Genomic DNA, 25,551 nt, shown 5'->3' on the forward strand with positions numbered 1-25,551 from the left:
TTGGTTACAAGAGGAAGGGATTTACTGGTCAGTGGACTGCTTCCGCTGTCGCCCAAAGTTTTTGAACTTGTCACTGACTTATGATGAATGCGCTGCAGGTGACGTATAAGGGAGGATGTTCCGAGGTGGTTAACGTCCTTACCCCTACTTATTACAGCTTGACAAAGGCAACACATGGCTTGACACCTGTTGTCCGCATTTGTGATGAAATAATTCCACACCGAAGAGCTGATTTTTTTTGTATTTTGACCAGGCATGTCATTGGCCATATTCCTCCCACGGACAACAGGTGTCTCCCCGGGTGCCTGACTTAAACAAACCACCTCACCATCAGAATCCTCCTTGTCAATTTCCTCCCCAGCGCCAGCAACACCCATATCCTCATCCTGGTGTACTTCTACACTGACATCTTCAATTTGACTATCAGGAACTGGACTGCGGGTGCTCCTTCCAGCACTTGCAGGGGGCGTGCAAATGGTGGAATGCGCAAGCTCTTCCCGTCCAGTGTTGGGAAGGTCAGGCATCGCAACCGACACAATTGGACTCTCCTTGGGGATTTGTGATTTCGAAGAACGCACAGTTCTTTGCTGTGCTTTTGCCAGCTTAAGTCTTTTCATTTTTCTAGCGAGAGGCTGAGTGCTTCCATCCTCATGTGAAGCTGAACCACTAGCCATGAACATAGGCCAGGGCCTCAGCCGTTCCTTGCCACTCCGTGTCGTAAATGGCATATTGGCAAGTTTACGCTTCTCCTCAGACGCTTTTAATTTTGGTTTTTGGGTCATTTTTTTACTGATCTTTTGTGTTTTGGATTTTACATGCTCTGTACTATGACATTGGGCATCGGCCTTGGCAGACGACGTTGATGGCATTTCATCGTCTCGGCCATGACTAGTGGCCGCAGCTTCAGCACGAGGTGGAAGTGGATCTTGATCTTTCCCTATTTTTTTAACCTCCACATTTTTGTTCTCCGTATTTTAATGCGCACAACTAAAAGGCACCACAGGTATACAATGTAGATGGATGGATACTGGTATACTTTATGTATGACAACGAGTGACGACACAGAGGTAGGTACAGCAGTGGCCTACCGTACTGCTATATACAGTATAATGGACCTGGTGGACACTGTCACCAGACTGCGTTTATAGTATAAAGAAAAAAAAGACACCACAGGTATACAATGTAGATGTATGGATATACTAGTATACTTTATGTATGTCGACGAGTGACGACACAGAGGTAGGTACAGCAGTGGCCTACCGTACTGCTATATACAGTATAATGGACCTGGTGGACACTGTCAGCAGACTGCGTTTATATACTTAATAGTATAAAGAAAAAAAGACACCACAGGAGTGTTTTTCAGGCAGACAAACGTATACTGGTGGACTGGTCACTGTCAGCAAAACTGTGCACTGTACTCCTGCTATAGCTGCTCCCCAGTCTCCCCCACAATTAAGCAGTGTGAGCACTCAGCACAGTCAGATATATCATGCAGCACACTGAGGCTGAGCACAGATATGGTATGGAGCATTTTTTTCAGGCAGAGAACGGATAGCATAAGCAATCAGATCAACTGTAAGTGTATATAATTATTAATTATTATTATCAACTAAACGGAGAGGACGCCAGCCACGTCCTCTCCCTATCAATCTCAATGCACGTGTGAAAATGGCGGCGACGCGCGGCTGCTTATATAGAATCCGAATCTCGTGAGAATCCGACAGCGGGATGATGACGTTCGGGCGCGCTCGGTTTACCCAAGCCACACGGGAGAATACGAGTTTGGCTCGGACCCGTGTAAAAAGGCTGAAGTTCGGGGGGGTTCGGTTTCCGAGAAACCGAACCCGCTCATCACTAATTATATACAGGGTGTAGCTACCATAGGTGCAGGTAGTACAGCTGCTTTGGGGCCCAGAGCTGAGAGGGGCCACCTTCCCTGTCACAGTTACATGTATTATATACAGGGTGTAGCTACCATAGGAGCAGGTAGTACAGCTGCTATGGGGCCCAGAGCTGAGAGGGGCCACCTTCCCTGTCACAGTTACATGTGTTATATACAGGGTGTAGCTACCATAGGTGCAGGGAATGCAGCTGCTATGGGGCCCAGAGCTGAGAGGGGCCACCTTCCCTGTCACAGTTACATGTATTATATACAGGGTGTAGCTACCATAGGTGCAGGTAGTACAGCTGCTATGGGGCCCAGAGCTGAGACGGGCCACCTTCCCTGTCACAGTTACATGTGTTATATACAGGGGCGTAGCTACCATAGGTGCAGGGAGTGCAGCTGCTATGGGGCCCAGAGCTGAGAGAGGTCACCTCCCCTGTCACAGTTACATGTGTTGTAAATGTATACAGGGTGTAGCTACCATAGGTGTAGGGAGTGCAGCTGCTATGGGGCCCAGAGCTGAGAGGGGCCACCTTCCCTGTCACAGTTACATGTGTTATATACAGGGGTGTAGCTACCATAGGTGCAGGGACTGCAGCTGCTATGGGGCCCAGAGCTGAGAGGGGCCACCTTCCCTGTCACAGTTTCATGTGTTATATACTGGGTGTAGCTACCATAGATGCAGGGAGTGCAGCTGCTATGGGGCCCAGAGCTGAGAGGGGCCACCTTCCCTGTCACAGTTACATGTGTTATATACAGGGGTGTAGCTACCATAGGTGCAGGGAGTGCAGCTGCTATGGGGCCCAGAGCTGAGAGGGGCCACCTTCCCTGTCACAGTTACATGTGTTATAGAATTTTTTGGGGTGATACGTAGTGGTCTTTTCAAACTTTTTCCTTGGGGTCTGCAATATATCTAGGTATGCCCCTGGACCTGCTCATTGTAGTGTGGTATAAAATGAACTGGAGGGCATTATAATGTTATATAATATGAACCAGGGCATTGTAATGAGGCACAATATGAACGGGGAGCGCTATATATCATAATGTGAATTGGGGCTACTGTGCGGCATAATGTGTAATGACAGCTCTGACATGTGACATATGGTGAACTTAAGCACTACTACAATTCATAAAAGAAACTAGGGCACTACTATGGGACATAACATTAAATAAGTCTCTACTATGGTTCAGAATATGAATTAGGGCACTATTATAGGGCATAAAATTAACAACTGCTGCAGAGAAGTGTTTCTCTAGAAGCATTGGGACGGGGGCCCCTTTAAAATGTTGCTATGAGGTCCATAAAGTTCTGGCTATGCCCCTGGTTCCTAGATAGGATTCAGTTTGTTATCCCGACACAAGTATTCTGGCTGGTGGGATGCTGCTATCGTGTGAAGCAAGTCCCCTCACGGGTTCTATTCTCCCTCGGGTGGTGGTGTGGACCCACTGCACAAGTGGAACTACAGGGGAGCGGGCAGTATTCTCTCAGCCGGCATTTTACCGGTTGTTGGTATCCTGAATGCTGTAATCCCGACAGCCGGTATATTAACTACATCCCCCCAGATGTGTCCCTGTTTTCCCAAGACAGTCCCTCTTTTTCCAACTGAAAATCTTCAACTTAAAAAACTTTTTGTTATTTTTGTCACTTAAACTCCTGCTGAACTTAAATTACAGTCCTGCTAGAAATAGTTTCTTTTACCCCTTTCAGAAACTAAAATGCAAAATGCGTTTGTTGGATTATATGGCTTGAGCTAATCTTACTTCAAATAGGTATCCTGATTTCTGTATCAGAATTTTGTGAAGACTGTGATTCAAAGAAACATAGATCAGTAATCTCCGGGATGCTGATTTTGACAGTTTTATCAGCGGTGATATTAAGGGGAACCCCACTCCAGCTTCTAGTAACCTTATCATCTACATACAGTGCAGGCACCATTTTCTGTGCTCAACCAATGATGCCCCCCCAAAATGCAGACCATCCGTGTTTATGATTTAGAGATGTCACCATGTGACTGAGAAGCTGCATGTATTACGGTACAGGATGCGGTTACATTGCCTAAAGTCGGGATACACCGTATCTAACGCGTCCATCTCTGTGGTGAACATTATTTCAAACTTTGTTTTTTGGATCAAAACAAAGACACTTCAGTTATTACAAGCACAGTATTCTGCCCACATTTGTCAGGTAACCAGTAGGAGGCGCTGTTGCAAAGCAGTCACCGCCAGATATGTAATTTTCGCAGTAGGCATGGCAGCTCTCACTCCTGTGTTATCTTTTTCCCCCCCTTTAAATAAAGCACCTACAAGTATTACACAGAACTGTACATGTGCAGTTTCCCCCGGCCATTGACCTTACACTAACTTTACACTGACATATTTCCCAATGGTGGAAACTTTACTAGCATTGTCCTGATTATCGAAACCCAAAAGAGGCGTGGTCAGTTGAAAAGTAGGTGTGGTGTGGCATGGATCTGGGTGTTGTTCGGCCACATATGAGCAAACGGGAGAAAAGGGGGGTCATTTAGCCAAATTGTGTGCCTGGAGTTCTTGTTTGGTCCCAGTTTTACTCTTAAAATGTTGCAAGGTTTGCAAACTAGGGGGCTCATTTGTCAATGAGTGATAATACTCGTTGTCAATTATAAATGGTGCTCCAGCCAATCAGCTCTCAACTGTCATTTTTCAAACACATGACAGGAGCTAAACACATGACAGGAGCCGATTGGCTGGATGCCCGGAGTTGATTGGCTGGAGAACTATTTATTATACTCAATGAGTTTCATCAATCACAACGAGTTTTATCACTTGTTGATAAATGAGCCCCTAGATGTTGGTTTACGTGGTTGCCACAATATCACCAACAGTTGATGCCGAGATTTGAACCCTGGCTTTCAGCAAGTCTTCTGCTCTTATTTTGAAAAAGGGAAATATTAGGAAACTACAAATACTGTATGTGATATTTATATATTATATTGACGGAGCAATGCCCAAGTATTATTCCACCTGTAGCCAATCCATCTTTACCCTTCTCCATTGTTGGTCAGTGGTGATCTTGCATTGGGAATGATTTGCATCCTTGCTTTGCTGCTTCCCACTTTGTTTGCAGATGCCTCATAGCTAAGCAGGTTCAGCATTGCTCTTCAGCGGTTGTATAGTCAATTGTGGGATTGTGGAGCCCTTGAGAGAGGACCTGGGTGGATCAGTCTGGTCTGTTATGGGGTAGTGGTTTCCCTACAGTCCAGTTCGACTTTGTGGTGGATGTTCTGCCCCTGCATGTAAGAGGGTAGTTCAAACACCTGATGTGCCCTTTAGACGCAGAAATCTGATCATAATACGTACCTCAATGTGTGACCATGTATCCTCCAGCCCCGCCATCTTACACCTGATGACTGATACAAGGCACAGTCTAATGGCCACGAGGGGAAGCAGTGGTCTACCTGCTCTGGCTTGGCATGAAATTAGAGAACATTATACATGTGAGAGGTCTTGTTACTTTACTTATTGAACCACCCCTGTGTGATGTTAGTGTTTTAGAATGCTTAATATTTGTACACACTCCCTTACTAATGTTTGTAAGCCTGTATCTTCAGTGATGGTCCCTGGGACCAGGGGAATGCTGGGAAGTGGGTGGTCCAGTGTGCAGTGTGCCTGGAGTTGGATGGAATAAACAGCACAGCAGTGAACTCACATGTCTCTGTGTCCTGATGACTGGATTTACAAACGTATGAACAAAACATGGTGTCAGAAGAAGTTTAACTTGGACTGCTAGTGCTCTCAGATTGTGAAAGAATCCTGCAGAAGTCTGTGGCTGGGATACTCTGTGTCTGCAAAGCCTGCCGTGTGCTCCTCTCTTCAAACAGTGAGTAACCATGGATAAACTAGCTCCTCCAACCGGCATGCTGATGTCTGGTAACTTGTCTGAAAACTGGAAAAGATTTAAGCAAAGGTTTAATATATATCTTGCTGCATGTGGAGCTGATTCAGAGACTGACAAAACGAAGGCATCCATTTTCCTCCATGTGATAGGAGAGGATGTGCTGGCAATTTATAATAGTTTTCAGTTTGCTGAGGGGCAGAATATGGTGCTATCTTCTATAATGCATAAGTTTGAAGATTACTTTGTGCCAAGGAAAAATGTGACATATGAAAGATATAAGTTTTTCACATCTGATCAGAAGTCTGTAGATGGATTTGATCAGTATGTTACAGAGCTGCAATCACTCAGTGAAACCTGTGAGTTTGGTGATTTAAAGGATTCACTGATTAGAGATCGTATTGTCTGTGGAATACCTGATAATGGACTCAGAGAGAGATTGCTGAGAGAGCAAGACCTAACACTAGAAAAGGCAGTGACTATGTGCAGATCTGCAGAAATAACTATATTTCAAGCCAAAAAGCTACACAAGGAAGCTGATGTGCATGTAGTGCAGAAAACAGAGCCATGCAAACCTCCATTCTCAAGAATGAAGCAGTCTAATCCACAGTCTAATAAAGAAATGTGTAGTAGATGTGGAAATGCTCACAATCCTAAAATGTGCCCTGCTTATGGTAAAACCTGCATGAAATGTGGTAGACTTAATCACATTGCCAAATGCTGTAAAATTAAAAGTAAAACAAACAAAGTGCATGCTGTTAAACAAACAGATGAATTCTTTGTGGATTACATTGAACTTTGCAGTGTAGATAAGAAAGAATGGATTGTCCCTTTAACTGTGAACAAGATTGTCATGCCCTTCAAGCTTGATAATGGTGCGCAGGTGAATTCAATATCATTTCAAGACTATAAGACTTTTAGAGTAAAACCTAAAATTCACCCAGCCAAAGTGAAAGTTACAGGGTACACTGGGGAGGAAATTCCTGTGAAAGGTACATGCTTAGTGACACTGAAATATAAGGGACAACAGTTTAAAACATCTCTACTGATTGTGGATAAAAATGTGCAACCGATTCTAGGATTAAGTTCCTGTGAGAAACTAAGCGTGCTAAAGAAAGTTTTTATGGTGACATCACAAGTAGAAGATGACTGCAAATCGATGTTTACAGAATACAGAGACTTGTTTGAAGGTCTAGGTTGTTTGCCTGGAGAGCATAAAATAAATATAGACACGCAAGTTTCTTCAGTGATACACCCCTGTAGAAAAGTGCCGTTTGCGCTGAGAGAAAAACTGAAACAAGAGTTAAATCGCATGGAAGCCTTGGGTGTGATACAGAAAGTTGATGATCCTACTGAATGGGTAAGCTCCTTAGTAATTGTTGAAAAGAAAAATGGACAACTCCGAATATGTCTAGACCCCAGAGATTTAAACAAAGCTATTAAATGAGAACATTTCAAACTACCAACCAGAGATGAAATCATGTCGCAATTTGCGGGAGCAAAATGGTTCAGTAAATTGGACGCATCTTCAGGATTCTGGTAAATGAAGCTAGATGAGGCCAGCTCAAAGCTTTGTACATTTAATACACCAGAAGGTCGATACAGATTTCTTCGACTACCATATGGAATATTGTCTGCTCCAGAAGTATATCACAAAAAGATACACATGATTTTTGAACATATTCCAGGTGTTGAAACAATAATGGATGACATTATTGTCTGGGGATCTACAAAGGAAGAACATGATTCTAGATTGAGACAAGTAATGGAACTTGTCAAGAAAGTGAATCTAAAGCTAAACAAGGACAAATGTGAATTTGGCCTGAATACACTTACATTTATGGGCGACGTGGTCTCAGATCAAGGTGTAAAACCAGACCCAAGGAAAATATCAGCCATAGTGAACATGGAACGTCCTAAGATCAAAAACGACGTCAGAAGATTCCTAGGAATGATTACTTACTTAGGAAAGTTTATTTCTCAACTCTCTGAACGAACAGCCTCTCTTAGATGGTTGTTGGACAAAGATAACGAGTGGATGTGGTCACTAGAGATGAGCGGGTTCGGTTTCTCTGAATCCGAACCCGCCCGAACTTCATGGTTTTTTTCACGGGTCCGAGCAGACTCGGATCCTCCCGCCTTGCTCGGTTAACCCGAGCGCGCCCGAACGTCATCATGACGCTGTCGGATTCTCGCGAGACTCGGATTCTATCGCGAGACTCGGATTCTATATAAGGAGCCGCGCGTCGCCGCCATTTTCACACGTGCATTGAGATTGATAGTGAGAGGACGTGGCTGGCGTCCTCTCCATTTAGATTATAAGAGAGAGAGATTTACTGGAGCTTAGGACTAGGAGGAGTACTGTAGAAGTGTAGAGAGTGCAGAGAGTTTACTAGTGAGTGACCACCAGACAGTGCAGTTTATTTAATATATCCGTTCTCTGCCTGAAAAAAGCGATACACACAGTGACTCAGTCACATACCATATCTGTGTGCACTGCTCAGGCTCAGCCCAGTGTGCTGCATCATCTATATATATTATATATCTGTCTGACTGCTCAGCTCACACAGCTTATAATTGTGGGGGAGACTGGGGAGCACTGCAGTGCCAGTTATAGGTTATAGCAGGAGCCAGGAGTACATAATATTATATAGTGAGTGACCACCAGACAGTGCAGTTTATTTAATATATCCGTTCTCTGCCTGAAAAAAGCGATACACACAGTGACTCAGTCACATACCATATCTGTGTGCACTGCTCAGGCTCAGCCCAGTGTGCTGCATCATCTATATATATTATATATCTGTCTGACTGCTCAGCTCACACAGCTTATAATTGTGGGGGAGACTGGGGAGCACTGCAGTGCCAGTTATAGGTTATAGCAGGAGCCAGGAGTACATAATATTATATTAAAATTAAACAGTGCACACTTTTGCTGCAGGAGTGCCACTGCCAGTGTGACTGACCAGTGACCTGACCACACTGACCACCAGTATAGTTAGTAGTATACTTATATTGTGATTGCCTGAAAAAGTTAAACACTCGTCGTGTGACTTCACTTGTGTGTTGTTGTTTTTTTTATTCTATAAAAATAAAACTCATTCTGCTGACAGACAGTGTCCAGCAGGTCCGTCATTATATAATATATAATATATACCTGTCCGGCTGCAGTAGTGATATATATATATATATTTTTTATATCATTTATCATCCAGTCGCAGCAGACACAGTACGGTAGTTCACGGCTGTGGCTACCTCTGTGTCTGCACTCGGCAGGCAGTCCGTCCATAATTGTATACCACCTAACCGTGGTTTTTTTTTCTTCTTTATACATACATACTACTACGACATCTCTTTATCAACCAGTCTATATTAGCAGCAGACACAGTACAGTACGGTAGTTCACGGCTGTGGCTACCTCTGTGTCTGCACTCGGCAGGCAGTCCGTCCATAATTGTATACCACCTAACCGTGGTTTTTTTTTCTTTCTTCTTTATACATACATAGTTACATAGACATCTCTTTATCAACCGGTCTATATTAGCAGCAGACACAGTACAGTACGGTAGTTCACGGCTGTGGCTACCTCTGTGTCTGCACTCGGCAGGCAGTCCGTCCATAATTGTATACCACCTAACCGTGGTTTTTTTTTCTTTCTTCTTTATACATACATAGTTACATAGACATCTCTTTATCAACCAGTCTATATTAGCAGCAGACACAGTACAGTACGGTAGTTCACGGCTGTGGCTACCTCTGTGTCTGCACTCGGCAGGCAGTCCGTCCATAATTGTATACCACCTAACCGTGGTTTTTTTTTCTTTCTTCTTTATACATACATACTACTACGACATCTCTTTATCAACCAGTCTATATTATTAGCAGCAGACACAGTACAGTACGGTAGTTCACGGCTGTGGCTACCTCTGTGTCTGCTCTCGGCAGGCAGTCCGTCCATAATTGTATACCACCTAACCGTGGTTTTTTTTTCTTTCTTCTTTATACATACATAGTTACATAGACATCTCTTTATCAACCAGTCTATATTAGCAGCAGACACAGTACAGTACGGTAGTTCACGGCTGTGGCTACCTCTGTGTCTGCACTCGGCAGGCAGTCCATAATTGTATACTAGTATCCATCTCCATTGTTTACCTGAGGTGCCTTTTAGTTGTGCCTATTAAAATATGGAGAACAAAAATGTTGAGGTTCCAAAATTAGGGAAAGATCAAGATCCACTTCCACCTCGTGCTGAAGCTGCTGCCACTAGTCATGGCCGAGACGATGAAATGCCAGCAACGTCGTCTGCCAAGGCCGATGCCCAATGTCATAGTACAGAGCATGTCAAATCCAAAACACCAAATATCAGAAAAAAAAGGACTCCAAAACCTAAAATAAAATTGTCGGAGGAGAAGCGTAAACTTGCCAATATGCCATTTACGACACGGAGTGGCAAGGAACGGCTGAGGCCCTGGCCTATGTTCATGGCTAGTGGTTCAGCTTCACATGAGGATGGAAGCACTCAGCCTCTCGCTAGAAAAATGAAAAGACTCAAGCTGGCAAAAGCAGCACAGCAAAGAACTGTGCATTCTTCGAAATCCCAAATCCACAAGGAGAGTCCAATTGTGTCGGTTGCGATGCCTGACCTTCCCAACACTGGACGTGAAGAGCATGCACCTTCCACCATTTGCACGCCCCCTGCAAGTGCTGGAAGGAGCACCCGCAGTCCAGTTCCTGATAGTCAGATTGAAGATGTCAGTGTTGAAGTACACCAGGATGAGGAGGATATGGGTGTTGCTGGCGCTGGGGAGGAAATTGACCAGGAGGATTCTGATGGTGAGGTGGTTTGTTTAAGTCAGGCACCCGGGGAGACACCTGTTGTCCGTGGGAGGAATATGGCCGTTGACATGCCAGGTGAAAATACCAAAAAAATCAGCTCTTCGGTGTGGAGGTATTTCACCAGAAATGCGGACAACAGGTGTCAAGCCGTGTGTTCCCTTTGTCAAGCTGTAATAAGTAGGGGTAAGGACGTTAACCACCTCGGAACATCCTCCCTTATACGTCACCTGCAGCGCATTCATAATAAGTCAGTGACAAGTTCAAAAACTTTGGGTGACAGCGGAAGCAGTCCACTGACCAGTAAATCCCTTCCTCTTGTAACCAAGCTCACGCAAACCACCCCACCAACTCCCTCAGTGTCAATTTCCTCCTTCCCCAGGAATGCCAATAGTCCTGCAGGCCATGTCACTGGCAATTCTGACGATTCCTCTCCTGCCTGGGATTCCTCCGATGCATCCTTGCGTGTAACGCCTACTGCTGCTGGCGCTGCTGTTGTTGCTGCTGGGAGTCGATGGTCATCCCAGAGGGGAAGTCGTAAGCCCACTTGTACTACTTCCAGTAAGCAATTGACTGTTCAACAGTCCTTTGCGAGGAAGATGAAATATCACAGCAGTCATCCTGCTGCAAAGCGGATAACTGAGGCCTTGACAACTATGTTGGTGTTAGACGTGCGTCCGGTATCCGCCGTTAGTTCACAGGGAACTAGACAATTTATTGAGGCAGTGTGCCCCCGTTACCAAATACCATCTAGGTTCCACTTCTCTAGGCAGGCGATACCGAGAATGTACACGGACGTCAGAAAAAGACTCACCAGTGTCCTAAAAAATGCAGTTGTACCCAATGTCCACTTAACCACGGACATGTGGACAAGTGGAGCAGGGTAGGGTCAGGACTATATGACTGTGACAGCCCACTGGGTAGATGTATGGACTCCCGCCGCAAGAACAGCAGCGGCGGCACCAGTAGCAGCATCTCGCAAACGCCAACTCTTTCCTAGGCAGGCTACGCTTTGTATCACCGCTTTCCAGAATACGCACACAGCTGAAAACCTCTTACGGCAACTGAGGAAGATCATCGCGGAATGGCTTACCCCAATTGGACTCTCCTGTGGATTTGTGGCATCGGACAACGCCAGCAATATTGTGTGTGCATTAAATATGGGCAAATTCCAGCACGTCCCATGTTTTGCACATACCTTGAATTTGGTGGTGCAGAATTTTTTAAAAAACGACAGGGGCGTGCAAGAGATGCTGTCGGTGGCCAGAAGAATTGCGGGACACTTTCGGCGTACAGGCACCACGTACAGAAGACTGGAGCACCACCAAAAACTACTGAACCTGCCCTGCCATCATCTGAAGCAAGAAGTGGTAACGAGGTGGAATTCAACCCTCTATATGCTTCAGAGGTTGGAGGAGCAGCAAAAGGCCATTCAAGCCTATACAATTGAGCACGATATAGTAGGTGGAATGCACCTGTCTCAAGCGCAGTGGAGAATGATTTCAACGTTGTGCAAGGTTCTGATGCCCTTTGAACTTGCCACACGTGAAGTCAGTTCAGACACTGCCAGCCTGAGTCAGGTCATTCCCCTCATCAGGCTTTTGCAGAAGAAGCTGGAGACATTGAAGGAGGAGCTAACACGGAGCGATTCCGCTAGGCATGTGGGACTTGTGGATGGAGCCCTTAATTCGCTTAACAAGGATTCACGGGTGGTCAATCTGTTGAAATCAGAGCACTACATTTTGGCCACCGTGCTCGATCCTAGATTTAAAGCCTACCTTGGATCTCTCTTTCCGGCAGACACAAGTCTGCTGGGGTTGAAAGACCTGCTGGTGACAAAATTGTCAAGTCAAGCGGAACGCGACCTGTCAACATCTCCTCCTTCACATTCTCCCGCAACTGGGGGTGCGAGGAAAAGGCTCAGAATTCCGAGCCCACCCGCTGGCGGTGATGCAGGGCAGTCTGGAGCGACTGCTGATGCTGACATCTGGTCCGGACTGAAGGACCTGACAACGATTACGGACATGTCGTCTACTGTCACTGCATATGATTCTCTCAACATTGATAGAATGGTGGAGGATTATATGAGTGACCGCATCCAAGTAGGCACGTCACACAGTCCGTACTTATACTGGCAGGAAAAAGAGGCAATTTGGAGGCCCTTGCACAAACTGGCTTTATTCTACCTAAGTTGCCCTCCCACAAGTGTGTACTCCGAAAGAGTGTTTAGTGCCGCCGCTCACCTTGTCAGCAATCGGCGTACGAGGTTACATCCAGAAAATGTGGAGAAGATGATGTTCATTAAAATGAATTATAATCAATTCCTCCGCGGAGACATTGACCAGCAGCAATTGCCTCCACAAAGTACACAGGGAGCTGAGATGGTGGATTCCAGTGGGGACGAATTGATAATCTGTGAGGAGGGGGATGTACACGGTGATATATCGGAGGGTGATGATGAGGTGGACATCTTGCCTCTGTAGAGCCAGTTTGTGCAAGGAGAGATTAATTGCTTCTTTTTTGGGGGGGGTCCAAACCAACCCGTCATATCAGTCACAGTCGTGTGGCAGACCCTGTCACTGAAATGATGGGTTGGTTAAAGTGTGCATGTCCTGTTTTGTTTATACAACATAAGGGTGGGTGGGAGGGCCCAAGGACAATTCCATCTTGCACCTCTTTTTTCTTTTCTTTTTCTTTGCATCATGTGCTGTTTGGGGAGGGTTTTTTGGAAGGGCCATCCTGCGTGACACTGCAGTGCCACTCCTAAATGGGCCCGGTGTTTGTGTCGGCCACTAGGGTCGCTAATCTTACTCACACAGTCAGCTACCTCATTGCGCCTCTTTTTTTCTTTGCGTCATGTGCTGTTTGGGGAGGGTTTTTTGGAAGGGACATCCTGCGTGACACTGCAGTGCCACTCCTAGATGGGCCCGGTGTTTGTGTCGGCCACTAGGGTCGCTAATCTTACTCACACAGCTACCTCATTGCGCCTCTTTTTTTCTTTGCGTCATGTGCTGTTTGGGGAGGGTTTTTTGGAAGGGCCATCCTGCGTGACACTGCAGTGCCACTCCTAGATGGGCCCGGTGTTTGTGTCGGCCACTAGGGTCGCTAATCTTACTCACACAGCTACCTCATTGCGCCTCTTTTTTTCTTTGCGTCATGTGCTGTTTGGGGAGGGTTTTTTGGAAGGGACATCCTGCGTGACACTGCAGTGCCACTCCTAGATGGGCCCGGTGTTTGTGTCGGCCACTAGGGTCGCTTATCTTACTCACACAGCGACCTCGGTGCAAATTTTAGGACTAAAAATAATATTGTGAGGTGTGAGGTATTCAGAATAGACTGAAAATGAGTGTAAATTATGGTTTTTGAGGTTAATAATACTTTGGGATCAAAATGACCCCCAAATTCTATGATTTAAGCTGTTTTTTAGTGTTTTTTGAAAAAAACACCCGAATCCAAAACACACCCGAATCCGACAAAAAAAATTCGGTGAGGTTTTGCCAAAACGCGTTCGAACCCAAAACACGGCCGCGGAACCGAACCCAAAACCAGAACACAAAACCCGAAAAATTTCAGGCGCTCATCTCTAGTGGTCACATGAACAAGAAGAAAGTTGGCAAAACTTGAAACAGATCATTACAGAGCAACCAGTGCTAAAATTCTTTGATCCTGCAAAAAGAATAAGAATTTCAGCAGATGCTTCACAATTTGGCCTAGGCTCAGTGCTGTTATAAGAACACGAGGATACATGGCAACCAGTAATCTATGCATCAAGAGCACTGACAAGTGCTGAAACAAGGTCTCCTCAGATAGAAAAAGAACTTCTAGCGATCACATATGCGTGTGAGCGATTTCATCAGTTTGTGTATGGTCAAACATTTACAGTGGAAACTGACCACAAGCCATTGATAGCTATCATGACTAAATCATTACATGACTGTCCCATGAGAATTCAACTAATGCTTATCAGACTACAGAAATATGATGTACACTTACTGTACTATCCCGGCAAATACATGTACATTGCTAATACACTTTCTCGTGCTGTGGACAAAAGTGAAGGTTCCAAAAGTCTGATGGATGAAGAGATAGAAGCCTATGTTAATTTAATCGTAGCTTCTCTACCAGTGTCTCTTGCAAGACAAGAACAGATTAGGAAAGAAACTGAGACAGATGACACAATGAAAGTGTTGAAAGATATCATTCTGAAAGGTTGGCCAGCAGAAAAACATGTGTGCCCGCTGTCTATCCATGATTATTGGATGTACCGCAGTAACCTTACAGTTGTCAAAGGTATTATTTACAAAGGCAATAGGTTTGTCATACCTGCACGACTAAGAAAACTATGCTGTGCAAGATACATGAAGGCCACTTAGGAGAAGAAAAATGTAAGCGGAGAGCGTGTGAAGTTATGTATTGGCCAAGAATGAACCAAGACATAGCACAGACTACAGCTACATGTGAATTATGTCTTACGTATAGACCGAAACAACAAGTCGAGCCACTGAGTCCTCACACAGTGCCAGAGAGACCGTACCAGAAAGTTGGCGCAGATTTGTTTGATTGTAATGGGAAAACATACATTGTCGTGACTGATTATTACTCTAACTACCCTGAGGTGAAGACACTACAAAACAACAAGTATGGTCCTGTAGAGAGAACAAAGGACCAAAAAAAGCAACTATAAGCCTTTTCCTGGGCACACTTAAAAAAATTAAAATGATGAAATTATTAAGACATAACTTTTATTAATGTATACTTTAAGAAAAGACGAGAGCTGGCATCAATAATTGAAGAGCATAGGTGTTCATAAGTACTAATGTACCTATTATAGGCAGGATAATAATTTAAGTGAGCGAAAATAAATAAAACCTTATTCACAAAGATGAATCATACATATCCTCTATGATCAAAATTTTGTATGAGTGAGGTCACTACCTCGAGTCCGATATAGTCTGATAAATGCTGTAACCTGAGACCAGGTGGATGCACTGGGTCCCAAAATGTTTTAGCTGCTGGAGAGTAAAATACCTATGGTACCTAGTATTCCCTGGTGGTTCCCCATCCAGGTACTAACCAGGCCCTGCAGTGCTTGGCTTCCAAGATCAGACGAGTTTGGGCATACTCAGTGCGGTCTGACCGTAGGTAAGTCCGTCTCCAAGGCGCACCGTTGACCGATTGTATTGGGACCCAGGATGTCAATCACAGAATAAATACCAGGTTATATTTGTATCAGAGAATATTGATACAATAAATTGCTAGATTGTTGCTGAAAGATCTAGTCAGTGGTGATTTGAGGCAATAATAATGACTGTGAGGTCTTGGGGTTGGAATTCCCACTACACAACAAACGAGACCCTTGCTAAAAGAAAAAATCAACCTTTTTCCCCAAGGATTCCTTATGCCCAGAGGTAAAAGTTTTTACGAACTTGGTTACTCGGGATCTGGACAGATTATATCTGAATAAGAAATAGCATCACCCTGCAGATAATCTGACACCGAACGAACGGCGCTCCAGGAGATTAAAACCTGGACCGACGTAGTTCTGAAACCGTCGGATAAAGGAGGAAATGTCGTGATCTGGCCAACAGAACTATATCTTAAACAAGCCAGGAAACAACTGGACGATCAATCATGCTACCAGAAGAGTATGTTTGACCCTACAGAAAAGTACACCAAACTCTATATGAATATCATCAACAGGGCATATCATGATGGCACTATAACCAAGTCAGAGCAGGACTATTTAACAGTAGATAATCCCAGAGTACCTACATTTTACCTTTTACCAAAAGTTCACAAGGATCTCCGGGACCCTCCTGGTCGGCCCATAGTCTCAGGGAACGGCGGCCTACTAGAAAGAGCCTGCACATTCTTGGACACACATCTTAGGGACTACGTCTTGGAACTCCCCTCATATACCAGGGATACAACTGATGTCCTCAGAAAGATCAGTGACATACATTTGGAAGAAACACATCTCCTCATGAGCCTTGATGTTGAGGCGTTATATACAAGCATAAAACATGACCTTGGCATCCAAGCGGTAGAATACTTTCTGAGAATGTGGGGAATGGATGATTTTCACCAATTTCTGTTACAACTTCTCCAATTTGTACTAAACAAGAACTATTTCACCTTCAACAACCTCTTCTACACCCAGGTAAGAGGAACAGCGATGGGGGCAGCCTGTGCCCCGACGTACGCCAACCTCTTCCTGGGCTGGTGGGAGAGGGAGTTTGTATTTTCTGACCTTTGCGAATCACACACCAAACATATCATATTGTGGACACATTTCATTGATGACATCCTAATCATATGGGATGGCACACAAACTGAACTCTTGGAATTCATACAGCAACTCAACAATAATACTCTTAATCTTTCATTCACCTGTGACTACCATAAGGACAGCATTTCCTTCCTGGACCTTTGAATCTATAGGGATACCAACAATATGATCTCCACAGAAATATACAGGAAAAAGTACAGCTACCAACACTCTTCTGTATCAAACTAGCTCACAAACTAGCTCACAAACTTTCCCCCTACAATAACCAACATCCCGAAAGGAGAATTCCTACGTCTTAGGAGAAATTGCTCCAACGATGAAGTCTTCAAAATAAGAAGCAAAGAATTGACACTCAGATTGAATCCTACCCTCCCCATGTCTTGTTCCATACCCCCTTTCGCATCTCCCTTTCCCACCCTCCCCCCACACATAAATTCCTCCCCCCCTCCCCCTTTCTTCTCCTTTTTCCCTTGTCCCAACTTACCTCCCACACCATCTTTCCTCACCACACCTACTATCTTCATCCAATTCACTACATCCTCTCACTTCTTTCCCCCCACCACCCTAACAACCCCCCCTCCCTTTTCTTAACCGGTCTGCTCACTGTACTAGCTTCAAATCTAGCATCCAACTTTATCAAGTCCTTATCTCTTACCCATCCCACATATCCAACTCTTCTCCCCCACACCTTCCCAAAATCCCGTAATTATTATTCAATTTATTAATTAATTATTTAATCTAATTTTTATCTTCCTTTCCCTTTCCCCCCCTCCTTTTCTCTCCCCCCAAACCCCCCCCCCCCCTTTCCCCTCCCCCCCCCCCCCCATCCCCTTTCTCTCCATTTTTTTCCCAAACCTCCCCCCCCCCCCCAGTATGTACATCACACCTACAATTCCTCCGGATTTAATATAAATAGTCATATCTTGCTCCTAATAATTGACATCTAACTGACATGTATCTGGGTATTCATAACCTGCAATCCCCTGTAATTGATACTTTTCACTTTATACTTATCATACAATTTTTTCATTTACTATATTACAGGTTGAGTATCCCATATCCAAATATTCCGAAATACGGAATATTCCGAAATACAGACTTTTTTGAGTGAGTGCGAGATAGTGAAACCTTTGTTTTTTGATGACTCAATGTACACAAACTTTGTTTAATACACAAAGTTATTAAAAATATTGTATTAAATGACCTTCAGGCTGTGTGTATAAGGTGTATATGAAACATAAATGAATTGTGTGAATGTACACACACTTTGTTTAATGTACAAAGTTATAAAAAAATATTGGCTAAAATGACCTTCAGTCTGTGTGTATAAGGTGTATATGAAACATAAATGCATTCTGTGCTTAGACTTAGGTCCCATCGCCATGATATCTCATTATGGTATGCAATTATTCCAAAATATGGAAAAATCCGATATCCAAAATACCTCTGGTCCCAAGCATTTTGGATAAGGGATACTCAACCTGTATATATATTGTATATTTAATATTTATTTAATATTTTTTTATATATTTTTTATTTTAATTTTATTTTTTACCTTCTTTAAGTTTTGGTTTTCATTTATTTATTTTTATCTTTATATATATTATGTTTCAATATAGGGCTTATTATCCCCATTTTCTGCTCTCCAAACCTCATCCAATTTGTTGGACAACAATTTAACTATACTCTTAATGACATACTGCTTAATCATTCAGTTCTAACTTGTTGAAATTTACTTTTCAACCCCAGGTGATGTAATTTAACTCAGATGCTTTCCATACCTCCCCCACTAATTGACAGGCTGCGCTCCTACATAAATACTGGCAGCGGGGAACTCCGAGAGCAGGCGGCCATGTGATCAAGCTCTCGGAGCGAAATGCGCGTCACTTCCGGTTCCGGCGCCCGAACTTCCGGTCGCACGGACCGCGGCCGCCGGCGCCTCACTCCTTGACTCCCGCTCTGTCCACCGGTCTGAGGGTCTCCTGAACAGGTTGGGTAAGAAAAACGGGTTCTCCTTGCCCAAACCACAGCTCCGTGTTCTCCCATAAGGTCCACCATATACTTCCCTAGCTAACAGGGGAAAGCTGATTAACTCAAGTTATGTGATGTATTTATACTTGTATATTTCTTGTGCATAACATCTCCTTTTGGTGCATGATTACTGGGTAAGGGGGGAGACAGAGGAACCCTCTCACAAGGGACGGTTGCAACTGTAACTATAATGCTAAAATCAATATCAGAGAATTAGGGATATTTTTGTACTTTAGACGCACTTTTCATTGTCCTGATTATTGTGGGCGCTACAAAGCCCTCCTGTTGCTTAGACTATTTGAGAGCATAACTGTAGTAGAGTCTGATCTTGGGAATTCCAACCCCAAGACCTCACAGTCATTATTATTGCCTCAAATCACCACTGACTAGATCTTTCAGCAACAATCTAGCAATTTATTGTATCAATATTCTCTGATACAAATATAACCTGGTATTTATTCTGTGATTGACATCCTGGGTCCCAATACAATCGGTCAACGGTGTGCCTAGGAGACGGACTTACCTACGGTCAGACCGCACTGAGTATGCCCAAACTCGTCTGATCTTGGAAGCCAAGCACTGCAGGGCCTGGTTAGTACCTGGATGGGGAACCACCAGGGAATACTAGGTACCGTAGGTATTTTACTCTCCAGCAGCTAAAACATTTTGGGACCCAGTGCATCAACCTGGTCTCAGGTTACAGCATTTATCATACTATATCGGACTCGAGGTAGTGACCTCACTCATACAAAATTTTGATCATAGAGGATATGTATGATTCATCTTTGTGAATGAGGTTTTATTTATTTTCGCTCACTTAAATTATTATCCTGCCTATAATAGGTACATTAGTACTTATGAACACCTATGCTCTTCAATTATTGATGCCAGCTCTCGTCTTTTCTTAAAGTATACATTAATAAAAGTTATGTCTTAATAATTTCATCATTTCAATTTTTTCAAGTGTGCCCAGGAAAAGGCTTATAGTTGCATTTTTTGGTCCTTTGTTCTCTCTAAAGGACCATACTTGTTGTTTCATAGTTGTCATAACTATCTTCCGGGAGCACCACCAACCATTTGCTGAACGTATCATTCTAATAGGCGTTCATGTTGGTTTAACAATAATATTTCTAACTTATTGTAAAATAATTGTTATATCCTGTGCAGATTTATTTCTTTTGTTTAGTGAAGACACTACATACAACTACTAGTAAAGCCGTAATCAATTGCATGAAGTCAATCTTTGCAAGGCATGGTGTTCCTATGGAAGTGTTCACTGACAATGGTCCTCAGTTTTCCAGTGCTGAATTTAGACAATTTGCTGATGAGTGGGAATTTGTTCATACTACGTCAGGTCCCCACTATCCACGCTCAAATGGGTTGGTGGAAAGTTCAGTAAAAACTGTAAAGAGTCTCATGAAAAAAGCTCAAGAAGGTAAAGAAGATTTCTACAAAAGTCTTTTAATCTACCGCAGTACACCTTTACAGAATGGACTTTCTCCTGCACAAATGCTGATGGGAAGGAGGATTAGAGCAAATCTCCCGATACATGATGAACTGCTTAATACACATAACTCAGCGTTGGTCAGACTGAGTAAGGAACGTCAACAGGCAAAACAGAAACTGTTCCATGACAGGCGAGCAAAAAGCTTATCTGATCTAAAATCGGGTGACCAAGTCCGTCTCAGAGATCACGAGAAAGGTATTTGGGGGCAGAAAGGTATTGTGCAAGCACAAGTAGCACCAAGATCTTATACTATACGTACAGAGCATGGAACAGAAGTAAGAAGAAATCGGGTGGATTTAAGATCTCAACCTAACCATAATTAAGACAACATGTCTGATGAATACCCTTCATCTGACATGTATGATGATCCTCATAATGGTGAACAAACCACAATTCTAGAAAGGCCCAACATGGTAGATGAAACACAGACTGTGTATGAAAGACCCAAAAGGGAAATACGCAGACCTGAGAGACTCATTGAAACGTGTTAGATGATGTTCTTAATATGACGTTGTTAATTGTTGCATTGAAGCGTACAGGGCTTATCTTTAAAGAAAAGAGGATGTGATGTTAGTGTATTAGAATGCTTAATATTTGTAGACACTCCCTTACTAATCTGTGTAAGCCTTAATCTTCAGTGATGGTCCCTGGGACCAGGGGGATGCTGGGAAGTGGGTGGTCCAGTGTGCAGTGTGTCTGGAGTTGGATGGAATAAACAGCACAGCAGTGAACTCACATGTCTCTGTGTCCTGATGACTGTATTTACAAACGTATGAACAAAACACCCTGTATATGTTATGTTAGGCTGTGCTTATTGTTGTAAGTAAATGGGGAATCTCCAACAAGACCAGAGGGAGACCATTCCCCTTTTCATACTGTTAGTACTACAAAGAACCCACTTCTCCTTACACCTGATAGCCGAGATAAAGCCCGGGAAGCTGTCAATCATGGGAATAGTAATATAACAATGTTCAGGTAACCTCATGGTACCCTCTTCCAACAATTCATGCCCTTATGTGCCCTTGAGTTTCATGAAACATTCAGATGGCATAGTCTCTGAAAGTGTTGCTGTTTTCCAAGTGCACATCACAAAAATCTTTCTCTGCATGTTTGATGGAAAAATTATAATACACTAAATGTTAATCTTTAATAAGGAGATGTATTTAAAAGTTAGAAAATGTTAAATACTCCTGGATGTCAATCAAATGCACATCCAGGACTCAGGAGAAGAAGGCTGATTCACCTATACCTGACTCTACAGACTCTGCCCCGCAATCCACCTATGTACCTCACTCTCCAAGCTCTGCACCGCAAACCACCGATGTACCTGCCTCTCCAAACTCTACACCGCAATCCACCCAGGGCTGACTCTCCAAACTTTGCCCCACAATTCACCTTTGTACCTGACTTTCAAACTTTGTCCAGCAATCCACCCATGTCTGACTCTCCAAATTCTGCCCTGCAATTCACCTATACCTGAATCTACAAACACTGCCGCACAATCCTTCTATACCTGACTCTCCAAATGCTGCTCTGCAATCCACCCCTACCTGACTCTCCAAACTCTACCCGCAATCTATCCATGGCTGACTCTAGAAACTCTGTCCCACAATTCACCCATATCTGACTTACCATGCTTTACCCCTTAATTCACCCAAACCTGACTCTCCCAACTCTGTCCCGCAATTAACCCATGGCTGATTCTTCAAACTCTGACCCACAATCTACCCCTACCTAACTCTCCAAATGCTGCTCTGCAATCCACCCTTACCTGACTCTACAAACTCTACTCCGCAATCTATTCATGGCTGACTCTAGAAACTCTGTCCCACAATTCACCCATAGCTGACTTACCATACTTTGCCCCATAATCAAACCAAACCTGACTCTCCCAGCTCTGCCCCGCAATCCACCCATGGCTGACTCTCCACACTTTGCCCCACAATCCCCCTATGTACCTGATTTCCAAACTATGTCCAGCAATCCACCCATGTCTGACTATCTAAATTCTACCCTGCAATTCACCAATACCTGACTCTACAAACACTGCCCCACAATCCATCTATCCCTGACTCTCCAAATGCTGCTGTGCAATCCATCCCTACTTGACTCTACAAACTCTACCCCACAATCTATCCATGGCTGACTCTAGAAACTCTGTGCCACAATTCACCCATATCTGACTTACCATGCTTTGCCTCGTAATCCACCCAAACCTGACTCCCCCAACTCTGCCCTGCAATCCACCCATGACTGATTCAACAAACTCTGACCCACAATCCACCCATACCTGACTCTCCAAATGCTGCTCTGCAATCCACCCCTACCTGACACTCCAAACACTACTCCGCAATCTATCCATGGCTGGCTCTAGAAACTCTGTCCCACAATTCACACATAGCTGACTTACCATACTTTGCCCCATAAGCCACCCAAACCTGACTCTCCCAACTCTGCCCCACAGTTCACCCATGGCTGATTCTCCCAAACTCTGACCAACAATCCACCCATACCTGACTCTCGAAATTTTGCCCTGCACTGCACCTATACCTGACTCTATAACTCTGACCCGCAATCCACCCATACGTGACTCTCCAAACGCTGCTTCACAATCCACTCATACCTGACTCTCCAAACTCTACCCTGCAATCCACCCATACCTGACTCTACAACTCTGACATGCAATCCACACATACGTACTCTCCAAATGCTGTTCCGCAATTCAGCCATACCTGACTCTCCAAACTCTGACCCGCAATCCACCTATACCTGACTCTCCAAACTCTGACCCGCAATCCACCCATACCTGACTCTCCAAACTCTGACCCGCAATCCACCCATACCTGACTCTCCAAACGTTGCTTCACAATCCACTCATACCTGACTCTCCAAACTCTGCCCTGCAATCAACCCATACCTGACTCTACAACTCTGACCTGCAATCCACACATACGTTACTCTCCAAATGCTGCTCCGCAATTCAGCCATACCTGACTCTCTAAACTCTGACCCGCAATCCACCCATACCTGACTCTCCAAACTCTGACCCGCAATCCACCCATGACTGATTCTACAAACTCTGACCCACAATCCACCCATACCTGACTCTCCAAATGCTGCTCTGCAATCCACCCCTACCTGACACTCCAAACACTACTCCGCAATCTATCCATGGCTGACTCTAGAAACTCTGTCCCACAATTCACACATAGCTGACTTACCATACTTTGCCCCATAAGCCACCCAAACCTGACTCTCCCAACTCTGCCCCACAGTTCACCCATGGCTGATTCTCCCAAACTCTGACCAACAATCCACCCATACCTGACTCTCGAAATTTTGCCCTGCACTGCACCTATACCTGACTCTATAACTCTGACCCGCAATCCACCCATACCTGACTCTCCAAACGCTGCTTCACAATCCACTCATACCTGACTCTCCAAACTCTACCCTGCAATCCACCCATACCCGACTCTACAACTCTGACCTGCCATCCACACATATGTACTCTCCAAATGCTGTTCCGCAATCCACCCATACCTGACTCTCCAAACTCTGACCCAGGCCAGTATTTACTAAAAATTCGAGTTTGGCCGATTTGTGGGGTTTTTTCTAAGTCCCAATCCGGGAATTCACTAAGCACAAATCTCGGCAGTGTCTGGTCTATTCGTAATGGTTTGAATGACAACCTTCCGAAATACGAATGAATAGACCATCGGTCAAACGCGGCTGTTGTTTCATACAATACGGGCATTCACTATTCTTTCGTATTTGGGTGTTAGTTTCTGAGTGCTCAAGTGCGGGTCTGTTTTTTTTCGTTTCGTTAAAAAAAGCAGCAAAAAAATAGACCTGCTTTTTCCAGTCGAGTTTGGATAACCATGCACGGATCAGTGAGATCTGTGCATGGTTATCTATGGGAAAGGGCCTGTTTAGTGTTAAAACTGAAAAAAAAATTGTGTGGGGTCCCCCCTCCTAAGCATAACCAGCCTCGGACTCTTTGAGCCGGCCCTGGTTTAAAAAATATGGGGGGGGAAATTACAGGGGTTCCCCCATATTTAATCAACCAGCACCGGGCTCAGCGCCTGGTCCTGGTTCCAAAAATACGGGGGACAAAAAGCGTAGGGGTCCCCCGTATTTTTAAAACCAGCACCGGGCTCCACTAGCCAGGTACATAATGCCACAGCCGGGGGACACTTTTATACTGGTCCCTGCGGCCCTGGCATTACATACCCCACTAGTCACCCCTGGCCGGGGTACCCTGAAGGAGTGGGGACCCCTTCAATCAAGGGGTCCCCCCCTCCAGCCACCCAAGGGCCAGGGGTGAAGCCCGAGGCTGTCCTCCCCATCCAAGGGCGGCGGATAGGGGGCTGATAGCCTTGTGAAAAATGGTGAATATTGTTTTTAGTAGCAGTACTACAAGTCCCAGCAAGCCTCCCCCGCAAGCTGGTACTTTGAGAACCACAAGTACCAGCATGCGGTGGAAAACCGGGCCCGCTGGTACCTATAGTACTACTACTAAAAAAATACCCCAATAAAAACAGGACACACACACCGTGACAGTACAACTTTATTACATACATGCACACCAACATACACACATACTTACCTATGTTCCCACGAGGCTCGGTCCTCTTCTCCATGTAGAATCCTAGGGGTACCTGTTGGAAAAAAATATACTCACATAATCCAGTGAAGAATCCGGCCTTTGAATAATCCACGTACTTGGCAAAAAAATAAAACGCAAACCCGACCACGCACTGAAAGGGGTCCCATGTTTACACATGGGACCCCTTTCCCCGACTGCCAGGACCCCCCCTGACTCCTGTCAAAGAGGGTCCCTTCAGCCAATCAGGGAGCGCCACGTCGTGGCACCCTTCTGATTGGCTGTGTGCTCCTGTAGTGTCTGTCAGGCAGCACACGGCAGTGATACAATGTAGCGCCTATGCGCTCCATTGTAGCCAATGGTGGGAACTTTGCAGTCAGCGGTTGACCGAAAGTAACCTCACCGCTGACCGCAAAGTTCCCACCATTGGCTACAATGGAGCGCATAGGCGCTACATTGTATCACTGCCGTGTGCTGCCTGACAGACACTACAGGAGCACACAGCCAATCAGGAGGGTGCCAC

General features: G+C 44.6%; 1 protein-coding gene and 2 pseudogenes across 1 annotated transcript in view; 1 reads left to right on the forward strand and 2 right to left on the reverse strand.

Annotated features, from left to right (window-relative positions):
* LOC134908857 (uncharacterized) overlaps window positions 1-25,551 on the reverse strand; it is a 340,940-nt gene that overhangs the window by 307,888 nt on the left and 7,501 nt on the right. The gene's annotated exons all lie outside the window — the stretch shown is intronic.
* On the reverse strand, window positions 15,621-15,739 carry LOC134911965 (5S ribosomal RNA; annotated as a pseudogene).
* On the forward strand, window positions 19,437-19,555 carry LOC134913538 (5S ribosomal RNA; annotated as a pseudogene).

The sequence above is a fragment of the Pseudophryne corroboree genome, chromosome 4 (assembly GCF_028390025.1).
Source record: "Pseudophryne corroboree isolate aPseCor3 chromosome 4, aPseCor3.hap2, whole genome shotgun sequence".
In the NCBI taxonomy this organism is placed as follows: domain Eukaryota; kingdom Metazoa; phylum Chordata; class Amphibia; order Anura; family Myobatrachidae; genus Pseudophryne; species Pseudophryne corroboree.